Source organism: Rhinatrema bivittatum, chromosome 18 (genome assembly GCF_901001135.1).
Source record: "Rhinatrema bivittatum chromosome 18, aRhiBiv1.1, whole genome shotgun sequence".
Classification (NCBI taxonomy): Eukaryota; Metazoa; Chordata; class Amphibia; order Gymnophiona; family Rhinatrematidae; genus Rhinatrema; species Rhinatrema bivittatum.
In genome coordinates, this window is record NC_042632.1 from 8,411,578 (window position 1) to 8,424,826 (window position 13,249).

The 13,249-nt window shown below is 44.0% G+C and overlaps 1 protein-coding gene across 2 annotated transcripts in view; it reads right to left on the reverse strand.

Annotated features, from left to right (window-relative positions):
* LCP2 (lymphocyte cytosolic protein 2) overlaps positions 1–13,249 on the reverse strand; it is a 326,171-nt gene that overhangs the window by 219,487 nt on the left and 93,435 nt on the right. The gene's annotated exons all lie outside the window — the stretch shown is intronic.

Below are 13,249 nucleotides of genomic sequence, written 5' to 3' on the forward strand. Positions count from 1 at the left end.
CCAGATAACCTGGACCCTCAGCTCGAAGAGCTTTGAAAACCATGGTGATGCTCTCTACATAGAAATTTTATTCATATTGTGTACAGTAGTGTTTCAGTTGGCATAGTATTTCTCTGGTTTCAATTATTTAATCTGTCAATGATCCAATATCATATTGGACCAGACAAGAGCACGTTACTTCATACTGGTCACAACCTCTGTAGTGGACCACCATTTTGCATTTAGAATTCAGTGAGTTGACATTTATTAAATGCATTTCTTTAATGTAATGACTAAAAAAAGTATTTTTTTCTTTTTTTTAAAGGGAGCTGAGCTGTTAAGTACACTAACAAGTACGGTAGTACTTACAAGTAGCTCCAGGGCAAGTAGACTTGCCCTGGAGCTAGTGAGGACTTACACTGTGAAGTGCTGGGAACATGGAACATAAGAATTGCCATACTGGGTCAGACCAAGGATCCATCAAGGTCAGTATCCTGTGTCCAACAGTGGCCAGTCCAGGTATCAAGGACCTGGCAGGTTCCCAAAGAGTAGACAGATTCCATGCTGCCAACACCCAGGGATAAGCAGTGACTTTCCCCAAAGTTTATCTAGTTAATAACAGTTTATGGACTTCTTCAGCTACTTCTCCAACCTTTATTAAACTAAGCTATGCTAATGGCCTTTACCACATCCTCCAACAATGAATTCCACAACTTAATTGTGCATTGAATGAAAAAGAAATGTCTCTGATTTGTTTTAAATGTGCTACTTATTAACTTCATATAATGTCCCCTAGTTTTTGAAGTTTTTGAAAGAGTAAATAAGCAATTTACATTTACTAATTTTATTCTACTTATGATTTCATGGACCTGTATGATATCCTCCCTCAGTCGTCTAGTCTCCAAGCTGACCCTCATAGGGAGTTTTTGTCCATATTAGAGGGTTTCTTTGAATGTATTTAAATCTAATTGCTTGTGGGACCTCTGTGTTAATTTGGAAAGGTAATTCTGGTTGTTTGTGGGAGATGAATATTTTTTTAAATCTAGTTGTTTGTGGATCTTCTGTGATGTTTGAAAGATAATATGGTTGTTTTTAGTAGCTGACTGTTATGGTTATGAGGTATTGGAGTGGATTCTTGGGAACTGTGGTGATGGCCACTCCCACGGGGAGGATCCCTGTGAGGAACCTCAGTTCTAGGCTAGACTCAATACACGCAAACACAGAGAAGTTGTATTTATTGTACAGCTCGATGGTACTGCCCGGGGAGTGGGCAGCAGTGAAGGTAATCCAGTGAAGTAGTCCAGGGGTCCTCAGCAGAGACCAATCTCACACTCAAGTAAGATAGGCAGCGCGGCGTAGCAGGGACAGGTCCTGGATATAGACACGGAGCGCTGAAGCTGAAGATGAGACAGACTGAAGGGGTTAGTACTCACTGAAGCAGAAAGCTGTATTGTTGAAGGTCCTGGCAGGCATAAGTTGTTCAGTGGCAGGCATCAGATTAGGGAGAGCAGGCCCTCGAGGAGCGAGTACCCGGTATCCCAAGATAGGTAAGAGAAATACAGCAGAAGGGTCCCCGAGGAGCGGGTATCCAGATTAGTGAAGAAATGCCTCGAAGGGCAGAGAGAGCTTCCTGCGGCAGCTGGGAAGTGGCAGAGCAGCTTAGACCGGAGGCAATCCAATCCTTGCTAACTCAGTTTGTTAGCAAACAAAGGGCAGGCTAAATACCAGGATGTGATGATATCTCTTGGAGGGGACGCCTCCGAGGTTCCCGCCATGACGTAGATAAAGACGTGGGTGGCGTGCACGCACACACCCTAGGAGGCCCTCAGGAAAATCATGGTGAACACTGTTGCGGTTGCTGATCTGAGGACACCGGAGAGAGCGGCATGAAGACGCAGCAGCAGCCATCTTCCCAAGGCTTGAGAGAGAAGGAAGAAAAGTGAGGCACAGAGGTCGAAGCCGTCTGAGACCGACGGACGCAACAGACCCCTCCAGACCCCCTACCTGGTCTAGGGTTTTGAAGATGTGATCGATGAAATTGACGAAGCATCTCTTTGTCCATGATATTAGCCAATGGTTCCCAAGAGTTTTCTTCTGGTCCGTATCCCTCCCATGACAGGAGGTATTCCCAAACTCTGCCTCCTTCCTTACATCAAGGATGGCATCGACCTTATATTCAATGTCTTCATCTGCATCAACTAGAGTAGGTTCAGGTGTCTTGGTGGAAAACTCGCTAAGAACAAGCGGTTTCAGCAGCGAAACATGGAATGCATTGTGAATCCGTAGCTGGAGGGAGTCCCAGACTATAGGTGAATGAGCCCAACCGTCAGAAAATAGGAAAGGGTCCGACAAAGCGTGAAGCAAATCGAGCAGAAGGAAGCTTAAGTCTCAGATGTTTGGTAGAAAGCCAAACTTTATCTCCAGGCTGGAATTCAAGAGCCTTGCTTTGGTGAGCGTCATAGCCTTTCTTTGCTCTTTGTCCTGCTTTTTGGAGCATCTCTTTAGTCTTTCTCCAGAGCTGCTGTATATTTTTGGCAGCTACCGGGGACGACATAGAAAGTGGAAGTGGTAAAGGTGGTAAAGGTTGTCGTCCGTAGACCACTTCAAATGGAGCAGATCCAGTAGATGACACTGGATGCAAATTCAGGGCAACAGTTCAGCCAGTCATTCTGTCATGAACCGACATAGGCACGGAGGAACTGTTTGAGAGTTCTATCATTCTCTCAGTTTGGCCATTCAACTGAGGATGATACGCAGAGGTGAAGTCAAGTGTGATTTTGAATTTCTTTCCAGAACTTTTATTTTATTTATTTATTTATTTAAAATAATTTATATACCGCAAATTAAACAGGATCTGTCTGGCTAAGCAGTTTACAAAAATAAATACATAATAAAATACTCAAAAATTAAAACAGGCAAAGTACATCAAATGAACAATACATCCAAAAATATTAAAACTTTGCTGTAAATTACGCTCCTCTGTCAGAAACAATATGTTTAGGCATGCCATGTAGGCGAAAGATATGACTGATGAATAACTTAGCAAGTTTCATGGCTGATGGCAAGCCAGGGAGAACCACGAAGTGAGCCATCTTCGAAAATCGGTCCACTGTAACCCAAATGGTATTGTTACCTCCATAAAGTGGCAGGTCCACCATAAAATCTGTTGCAATATGGGTCCAGAGCTCATCTGGTGCTGGCAAGAGTTGAAGCAGGCCCCAAGAACATCCGGGCGGAGGTATCTGTCTGGCACAATTGGAACAGGAGGCTACGTAAGCTAGAGTGTCTTCTTTCATGGTGGGCCACCAGTAATACTTTTGTAGCTTGGCCAGTGTTCGCCGTTGACCAGGGTGTCCAGCCAGTTTCTAATCATGAGCCCATCTTAGCAATTTCTTTCTCATATTGCAGGGTACAATGGTCTTGCCCGGGGGTACCGAATGTGTAGCTGTGAGAACCACTCTCTTCGAGTCAATAATATGCTGGGGTTTATCAGGTACTTCCTCTGAGAAGAAAGAGCGAGATAGTGTGTCTGCTCTAACATTCTTGTCTCCAGAGCGATATTTCAGCAAAAAGTCAAATCTGTTGAAGAACAGGGACCACCTCACCTGTCTATGGTTGAGGTGTTCGCGTGACGGAGGACCTCCAGATTTTTGTGATCAGTGTAAACAGTAATCTGATGTTGTGTACCCTCAAGCCAGGGGTGCCATTCTTCAAATGCCATTTTTATTGCCAACAGTTCTTTATCCCCAACACCGTAGTTCTTCTCCACTGGTGATAAGCGTAAGGAAAAGAATGAACAGGGGTGCAAGATCTTTGAATCACCGGTCTGACTTAGCACGGCCCCTACACCTACATCAGAGGCATCGACTTCCACAATGAAGGGTCGAGTAGGGTCCGGATGGCGAAGACATGGCTTGCTTTGAAAGGCGTCTTTTAACTTCTGCAACGCAGTCACGGCTTCCATAGACCAAGTAGCAGCGTTGGCTCCCTTCTTAGTCATTGCTGTTAATGGAACAGTCAATGAAGAGTTATTTTTAATAAAGGTCCGGTAGTAATTGGTAAATCCCAAAAATCGTCTTAGAGCTTTTAGACCCATGGGTTGTGGCCATTTTTGAATACTCTCAAGCTTCTGAGGGTCATTTGGAAACCATTGTTTGAGACAATGTAACCTAAAAAAGGCACGGATTCTTTATGAAATTCACATTTAGACAATTTGGCGTACAAGCGGTTCTCGCAAAGTCTATGCAGAACTCTTTTGACGTCTTCCTGATGGGATTGCAGGTCCTGAGAAAATATAAAGATGTCGTCTAAGTAGACAACGATACATTGGTAGAGTAAATCACACAGAATATCGTTCATCATATTTTGGAAGACAGCCGGGGCGTTGCACAAGCCGAAGGCCATCACCAGGTATTCAAAGTGTCCATCTTGGGTATTAAAAGCCGTCTTCCATTCATCGCCAGAGCAGATGCGAAATAAATTATATGCTCCTTTGAGGTCAAGCTTGGAGAATATCTTGGCTCCCTGTAACCTATCAAATAGCTCCGAGATGAGTGGTAAAGGGTAGCGGTCCTTTATGGTGATCTCATTCAGACCTCTGTAGTCAATGCATGGACATAACGTTCCATCCTTTTTCCCCACAAAGAAAAATCATGTGCCGGCAGGAGACTTAGAAGGTCTTATGAAGCCTTTCTGGAGATTCTCCTGGATGTACTCCGACATCGCCTTATTCTCCACTACGGAGAGGGGTAGACCCTTCCTTTGGGTGGTTCTGTATTTGGCTTCAAATTAATTGTGCAGTCGTATGAATTGTGTGGATGTAACACATCAGCACCTTCTTTTGAGAATACATCTTGGTAAGATGCATATTGAGGCAACAACCCAGGCAACAAAGGGGTAGTTGGCATTTGACAAAGTCCCTCATGAGAGGCTTCTTCGAAAACTAAAAAGTCATGGGAAAGGAGGTGATGTCCTTTCGTGTATTACAAACTGGTTAAAAGACAGGAAACAGAGTAGGATTAAATGGTCAATTTTCTCAGTGGAAAAGGGTAAACAGTGGAGTGCCTCAGGGATCTGTACTTGGACCGGTGCTTTTCAATATATATATAAATGATCTGGAAAGAAATACGATGAGTGAGGTTATCAAATTTGCGGATGATACAAAATTATTCAGAGTAGTTAAATTCCAAGCAGACTGTGATACATTACAGGAGGACCTTGCAAGACTGGAAGATTGGGCATCCAAATGGCAGATGAAATTTAATGTGGACAAGTGCAAGGTGTTGCATATAGGGAAAAATAACCCTTGCTGTAATTACACGATGTTAGGTTCCATATTAGGAGCTACCACCCAGAAAAAAGATCTAGGCATCATAGTGGATAATACTTTAAAATCATCAGCTCAGTGTGCTGCAGCAGTCAAAAAAGCAAATAGAATGTTAAGAATTATTAGGAAGGGAATGGGTAATAGAACGGAAAATGTCATAATGCCTCTGTATTGCTCCATGGTGAGACCGCACCTTGAATACTGTGTTCAATTCTGGTCGCCACATCTCAAAAAATGTTTGTATTTATTTATTTATTTATTTAAGGCTTTTCTATACCGGCATTCTTCGGAGACATCATGCTGGTTTACATTGAACAAGGGGATAAAAAAAGATATAGTTGTGATGGAGAAGGTACAGAGAAGGGCAACCAAAATGATAAAGGTGATGGAACAGCTCCCTTACGAGGAAAGGCTGAAGAGGTTAGGGCTGTTCAGCTTGGAGAAGAGACAGCTGAGGGGAGATATGGTAGAGGTCTTTAAGATCATGAGAAGTCTTGAATGAGTAGATATGAATCAGGTATTTACACTTTCGAATAATAGAAGGACTAGGGGGCATTCTATGAAGTTAGGAAGTAGCACATTTAAGACTAATCGGAGAAAATTCTTTCACTCAATGCACAATAAAGCTCTGGAATTTGTTGCCAGAGGACGTGGTTAGTGCAGATAGTGTAGCTGGGTTCAAGAAAGGTTTGGATAAGTTCTTGGAGGAGAAGTCCATTAATTGTTATTAATCAAGTTTACTTAGGGAATAACCACTGCTATTAATTGCATCAGTAGCATGGGATCTTCTTAGTGTTTGGGTAATTGCCAGGTTCTTGTGGCCTGGTTGACCTCTGTTGGAAACAGGATGCTGGGCTTGATGGACCCTTGATCTGACCCAGCATGGCAATTTCTTATGTTCTTATGATATCAGGGCATATTTGGATAGTGCAAATTGTAATTGCTTTCCAGATGTGGCATAAATAAATAAATAAATAAGGATTAAATGGTCAATTTTCTCAATGGAAAAGGGTAAACAGTGGAGTGCCTCTTGGACCGGTGCTTTTCAATATATATATAAATGATCTGGAAAGGAATACGACAAGTGAGGTTATCAAATTTGCGGATGATACAAAATTATTCAGAGTAGTTAAATCACAAGCGGATTGTGATACATTACAGGAGGACCTTGCAAGATTGGAAGATTGGGCATCCAAATGGCAGATGAAATTTAATATGGACAAGTGCAAGGTGTTCCATATAGGGAAAAATAACCTTTGCTGTAGTTACAGGATGTTAGGTTCCATATTAAGAGCTACCACCCAGGAAAAAGATCTAGGCATCATAGTGGATAATACTTTAAAATCATCAGCTCAGTGTGCTGCAGCAGTCAAAAAAGCAAATAGAATGTTAGGAATTATTAGGAAGGGAATGGTTAATAGAACGGAAAATGTCATAATGCCTCTGTATTGCTCCATGGTGAGACCGCACCTTGAATACTGTGTACAATTCTGGTCGCCACATCTCAAAAAGATATTGTTGCGATGGAGAAGGTACAGAAAATGGCAACCAAAATGATAAAGGGGATGGAACAGCTCCCCTATGAAGAAAGGCTGAAGAGGTTAGGGCTGTTCAGCTTGGAGAAGAGACAGCTGAGGGGGGAATATGATAGAGGTCTTTAAGATCATGAGAGGTCTTGAACGAGTAGATGTGACTCGGTTATTTACACTTTCGAATAATAGAAGGACTAGGGGGCATTCCATGAAGTTAGCAAGTAGCACATTTAAGACTAATCGGAGAAAATTCTTTTTCACTCAACGCACAATAAAGCTCTGGAATTTTTTGCCAGAGGATGTGGTTAGTGCAGTTAGTGTAGCTGGGTTCAAAAAAGGTTTGGATAAGTTCTTGGAGGAGAAGTCCATTAATGGCTATTAATCAATTTTACTAAGGGAATAGCCACTGCTATTAATTGCATCAGTAGCATGGGTTCTTCTTAGTGTTTGGGTAATTTCCAGGTTCTTGTGGCCTGGTTTTGGCTTCTGTTGGAATTAGGATGCTGGGCTTGATGGACCCTTGGTCTGACCCAGCATGGCAATTTCTTATGTTCTTATGCATGGTATTGGAGAGACTTCCATTAAGCATTTGCCATGACAGTCTGGACCCCAACGTGAAAGTTCCAAAGTGGTCCAATTGAATTATGGCATGTGTTTCTGTAGCCACGGTAGCCCAAGTACCAAAGGATGCATGGCCTTCTCTAGCACAAAGAAGGAAATAGTCTCTGTATGAAGAGCACCGGTACACAAGCTCACTGGTTCTGTAAGCAGAATTACTTCACCCGGTAAGGGCTTTCCATGAATAGAGGACAATAGTAATGGAGGCGTCATAGTAGTGGTAGGAATCCGCAAATGTTCCACTAGACTTTTTTAAATTAAATTTCCGCCTGCCCCAGAGTCTACTAAGGGAAACAACAAAAGGGCCGCCACAAAGAAGCCTTTTTCAATTCATTGGTGGAGACGTAAAAAAATGCCCGACTCTAGCCGAGTTTCGCCACATAAAGTGGCTACCTCAGGGGCTCAATTAGCGTCAACTGTGCTTAAAATTCTATCGGTTCCATTCATCAACGGTGCCATATGTTTAGCTGCTTACAGCACAGATCATCTCCACTCTCATCGATTCAAAATCTTTATGTGGCGAAACTTGGCCAGAGTCGGGCAGTTTTTTACGTCTCCACCAATAAAGAATTGAAAAAGGCTTCTTTGTGGCATCCCTTTTGTTGTTTCCCTTCGGCTCTACTGGATCGCCTACCTTGCTGTTTTTTGGGTCCAGAGTCTACTAAGGCAAGAGTTTGATATTCCAAAGGCCCGCAGATTAAAGATACTGGAAGAGAGAGTTCAGGAGAGGGTGCAGTTAGACCTAAGAAGAGTCCTCCCATAGGACTTAGGTCTGCCAGTTTCCCAGACATATAGGGCATGTTTGTACAGCATGACCAGCTTGTCCACAATACATGCATAGTCCCAACCTCTTTCGGACTCGTCTCTCTTTAGAAGTCAAATGACTGTGGCCCAATTGCATTGGTTTTTCTTTGCCAGTAGTAGAACCTGGGAGTGTAGGCCTGGGTACAGACGACATGAATCTCTCCCTGGAGTGGTCTTCTGGGACTCTTGACCTCTTGAACTTTGTTGCGCATTCGGCGATCAATCTTTGCTGCCAACTGCATAAGTTCCGCTAAGGTCTCGGGCATCTCACGAGTCACCAGTTCATCTTTCAACCGGGACATTGAAGCGTGGGCTCTTGGTCACTGTAAGAGATGGCACCTCCCACAGGGCTAACTGGAGCTTCACCAACAACAAGTTGAGCCCTTGGGTACCCGGACCGCTTGGACTTAGGTGGGCCTCAGATGGTCTCCTGGAGAGGTAGCGGAGAGGTGTGCCCATCACGAACAAGGGTGCGCGGCTAACGCAGATATGATGGACTAGACCTGAACTGGAAGCTCTGGAGACCTCAGAGAGGTCACAGTTCAGGAAGGGTCTCCAGGCGAGACAGGCAGCGCCTACAGGTCTAGTAAGGTGGAAGCCGCGATTGGATTCCCAGCAGGCTGGTCTGGTAATCACAGTAGGTCAGAAGAGAGTGTCCGAGTGAAGCACAAGGGTCAGAGCCAGAGTATTAGTCCAGAAGTAAACAGCCAAAGCAAGGGTCAATACCAAGGTCAGTCCGAGCGTAGTCAAGGCAAGCAAGGGTCAGTTCCAGGCAGCAGACAGAATGGTCAGATAGGCAGAGGTCAGTACCAGAGGTCAGTCCGAAGGGGTACTACCTGGGAAGGGCGCAGGAACACACGGAGACTCAGGAACAGGAAGACACTGGAACGAGGATAGCTGGAACAAGGAGACACTGGAACACGGAGTAGGCAAACAAATAACACCACGGTGTCAATCTGATTGCCAAGGCAAGATCCTGGGGAACAGGACCTCGCTTTTATAAGAGGTTTACGTGACATCGGGCTGTGCCGCGGAGCTGGTTCCCACCCTTGGCCCCTTAAAGGGCCAGGTGGTACACGCGCGCGCCTAGGGGCGGGGCCAGTGCCAGAGGGCCTGGGAGACGCCACCGCGGAGCGCTGTGGATGGGAGGCGCTTGCAGCAGCAGCGGGAGAGGATGGCCCGGGGCCCGACAGCGCAGGAGGAAGGTGAGCAGGCCCGGGCGCGGCCTAGTGCGGATGGGACGCGCAACACCTATCCCTTCGCGTGGAGGGGATTTTTCCAAAATATTGACTTGCAGGAAACAAAAATGGATATTTACCCTCAACACACTAGCTCCTGATGGTTTAAATTCAGAAATAGAATGGGTGTACTTTTATGATGCATTTTATGTCTGACTGAATTCATCAAGGATGATTCAGAAATAGAATGGGTACACTTTTTGTGATGCATTTTGATGACCGATTGAATTCATCAAGGGAGTGTATATTTTTGAATAGTTTACATTAATTGTTTTTGCAGTTTATAATTCTTCATTACATTCAAAGTTTGAACTTATCACTATCTCTTTGGTGTAATATTCATGTGGGAGGATTTGTTCTCAAAACAAACCTTTTAAAATAATCTTTACATTTTTATTAATACAAGGATCACACAAGACAACATGCTAACTGTGTTTTCTTTCAGGTCGTTAAAACAACCCACTTTTTATAGTTGTCTGTAATACATTCCATATGCAGAATCCTCTATGACGTCAGATTAAGATAAGGTTCTTTTGTTTAAGATGATACCTGTAGTTTTCTTTGTGGTCGGAACAGTAAAAGACCCTCTTTTGATTTTTTTAAATTGTTTTACAGCTAAGGCACTAACACTATGACGTTACATCTCCCAGTGATTGGCTAAAAACTTTTTCTTGTAGTTTTGTTCACAAAATAACCCTTCCAAAATAATATTTACATTTTTTAATTCCGACATGAATTGCGCGACACAACACATTGACCACGCGAGTAGTGAGTCCTCTTTCAGGTCGTCACAACAATCAATTTTCAATACATATCTGCAATACATCCGAGACGCGGAGTCATCCTTGAGGTCGGATTAAGACGATATTATTTAAGACGATACCTGCAGTTTTCTTAGTGGTAGGAACAGCAAAAACCTTTTACAAATTGTACCCACAGTTAGGGTACTCACGCCGTGACATTATACTCCCTGATGAATGGCTAAAAACTTTTTCTTGTGGGAAGTTCTGATTGGCTATGGTTTTTGGTGCCAATTATAGCATCCTTAAATGCCTAAAATGAACTACGTCTGAACATACTCCTGCACATAGTGAAAAAGAGCATGTTATTAACGTATGTCTTTATTTTACTGTCTTACTTATTGTTATATTTTTTCATTCTAGCTTTTTTTTTTTTCTCAAAATAATTTTTATTATTGCAAGGAGCACAGCTTACAAACACAGAAATCAGGAACACAGTACCTAGACAATAGCTGGCATGCAAAGCATACCCAACAGGTCCAATACAAAAAAACAACTGTAAATCCTTCAGCGTGCGTACTCCTTTGCCAGTTTTCCATGTTCTTGTCCCCCCCTGCCAAAATACCACCCCACAATTGCATCCACAGTCATACCCCAGTCACTCACCATTCATAACCTTCCCCCCATTCCAGGAACCTCCATTTAAGACCAGGTAAGTTTATAACCAGTGGTAATCAACCCAGCTTGCACATCTTTTGGGAGTAGCGCATAATAGGCTTGCCAACAAGCACAATACAATTTGTCTGGTTTCCGCGTGCCACTGAGAAAGTCCATAAATTCCATTTGTAGTAGTAATACCATTCCATTTGTCTAGGCTGCTAAAGTAAGCATCGCCACCAGATCAGTCCATTCCGCCAGTATGGTCCGACATGTGAGCATAATAGCAAGACGCTCAAACTTCCGTTTAGAACCACTACCAGGTGTGCCTCCCGGATGGAGGCTAGCCAACAAAATATGCCCGGCAACAGGTATAGGCACATCTGTACATTTATTGATCATCTGGAACACAGAGCCCCAGAAGGTTGTCAGTTTGGAACAGGTATACAATCGGTGGTATAACACCCCATCCGCTACTCCACATTTGCTGCACAAAGAAGTAGGCGTCAACTTCATTTTATACCTAGCTTTTTAAACTATGGTCTATTGTCCCTCCTGATGCAGCCTGTGGGGCGAAACATGGTGACCTTATCAGGGGACATTAACCTATTCTAAACTGACTATTTTTATTGAAGATTGTGGAGTATCCATACAGTAATAAAGATTAATATTTTCTTCTCAATAACTTTGTAAGAACTATTTAGTTTGATCCACGCTCTCCTCCTTCTGCTGATTTTTGAGCATGTGTCTCATCGCCATTATCTTTGTGGATAATTGAAATCTTCCATTATTACTCCACTACCAGTTTGGTTAGCTTCTCTAATTTTTCTTAGCATTTCACTGTCCATCTCATTATTTTGGCCAGGTGGACGGTAGTATACTCCTAGCACTATACTCTTCCCCAAGGGTTTTCCACCCCATAAAGATTTGATTGTGCATTTAGTCTCATAAGGGATCTTTATCCTATTGGACTTTATGCCATCCCATACATAAAGCATCACCCTGCCACCAAGATGCTCCTCTCTGTCATTGTGATATAATTTATACCCCAGTATAGCACTATCCCATTGGTTATCCTCTTTCCACCATGTCTCTGATTAAGTCTATGTCATCACTCACTGCTATACACTCTAATTCTCCCATCTTACTTCTTAGACTTCTGGCATTAGCATACAAATATTTCAAAGCGTGTTTTTTGTTTGTATTTACATTCTGCTTTTCAGTTGACAGGGATAAATTGTTATCTTTTAGCTCAGGTGAGTTTTTAATTATAGGCACTTGGACTACTTTTCCTATTATTGGAACCTCTCTGTTGGGATGCCCTAACTCTAATGTTTCATTAGTATCCTTCGATGATACCTCCCTCCTGTTGCGCTGGAGGTGGATCCTTGGGCTGAGGTGGGGTTGATGCAACCCGCAGGCGAGGACTTATGGGTCCCCACCATCAACAGGTGTAGTGAGCTGAAGCTAGAGGCCACTGGAGTGTCACCTATACCAGCCCATGTTCACCTCAGGTTGAGCCTTTGGGTGCCAGGGCCAGCAGGACTTAGGCGGGCTTCGAGATAGAGCAACAAAGGTGAACAGTTCAGCTCAGAGACAGCAGCCAGCAGGTGGCGTAGTATTATGTTGGACTGGTCCCAGTACAGGAACCCAAGCACCAAGGAACATGTCTTGACAAAGAGCAAAGAAAGGCCGAGGCCTTGGGAGTCCAAGTCCAAAGGATAGGAACAGAGGTGTCACTATCAAACTTGGATAACTGGCGGTAATAGGGAGTTGTAGCAAGTGAGGTAGAACTCTGGACACAAGAGAGTCTATAGCGTAGTCATTCGTAGCAATAGTCAGGGCACGGAGAAAGCAGGCATAGTCAGATGTAGCAATGGTCAAGGCATGGAGAAGGCAGGCATGTCAAGGCATGGAGAAGACAGGCGTGGTCATACATAGCAAAGATCAAGGCACGGAGAAGGCAGGCATGGTCAGATGTAGCAATGGTCACGGCATGGAGAAGGCAGGCGTGGTCGGATGTACAAGAGGTCAGGCTTGGAAAACCCAGGCAAGGTTGGACGTAGCAGAGGTCAGGCTTGGAGAAGGCAGGCAAGGTTGTGCGTAGCAGAGGTCAGGCTTGGAGAAGGCAGGCAAGGTCCCCACCATCAGCAGGTGGAGTGAACTGAAGCTAGAGGCCACTGGAGCTTCACCTATACCAGCCCACGTTCCCCTCAGTTTGAGCCTTTGGGTGCCAGGGCCAGCAGGACTTAGGCGGGCCTCGAGATAGAGCAACAAAGGTGAACAGTTCAGCTCAGAGACAACAGCCAGCAGGTGGCGTAGTATTATCTTGGACTGGTTCCAGTATAGGAACCC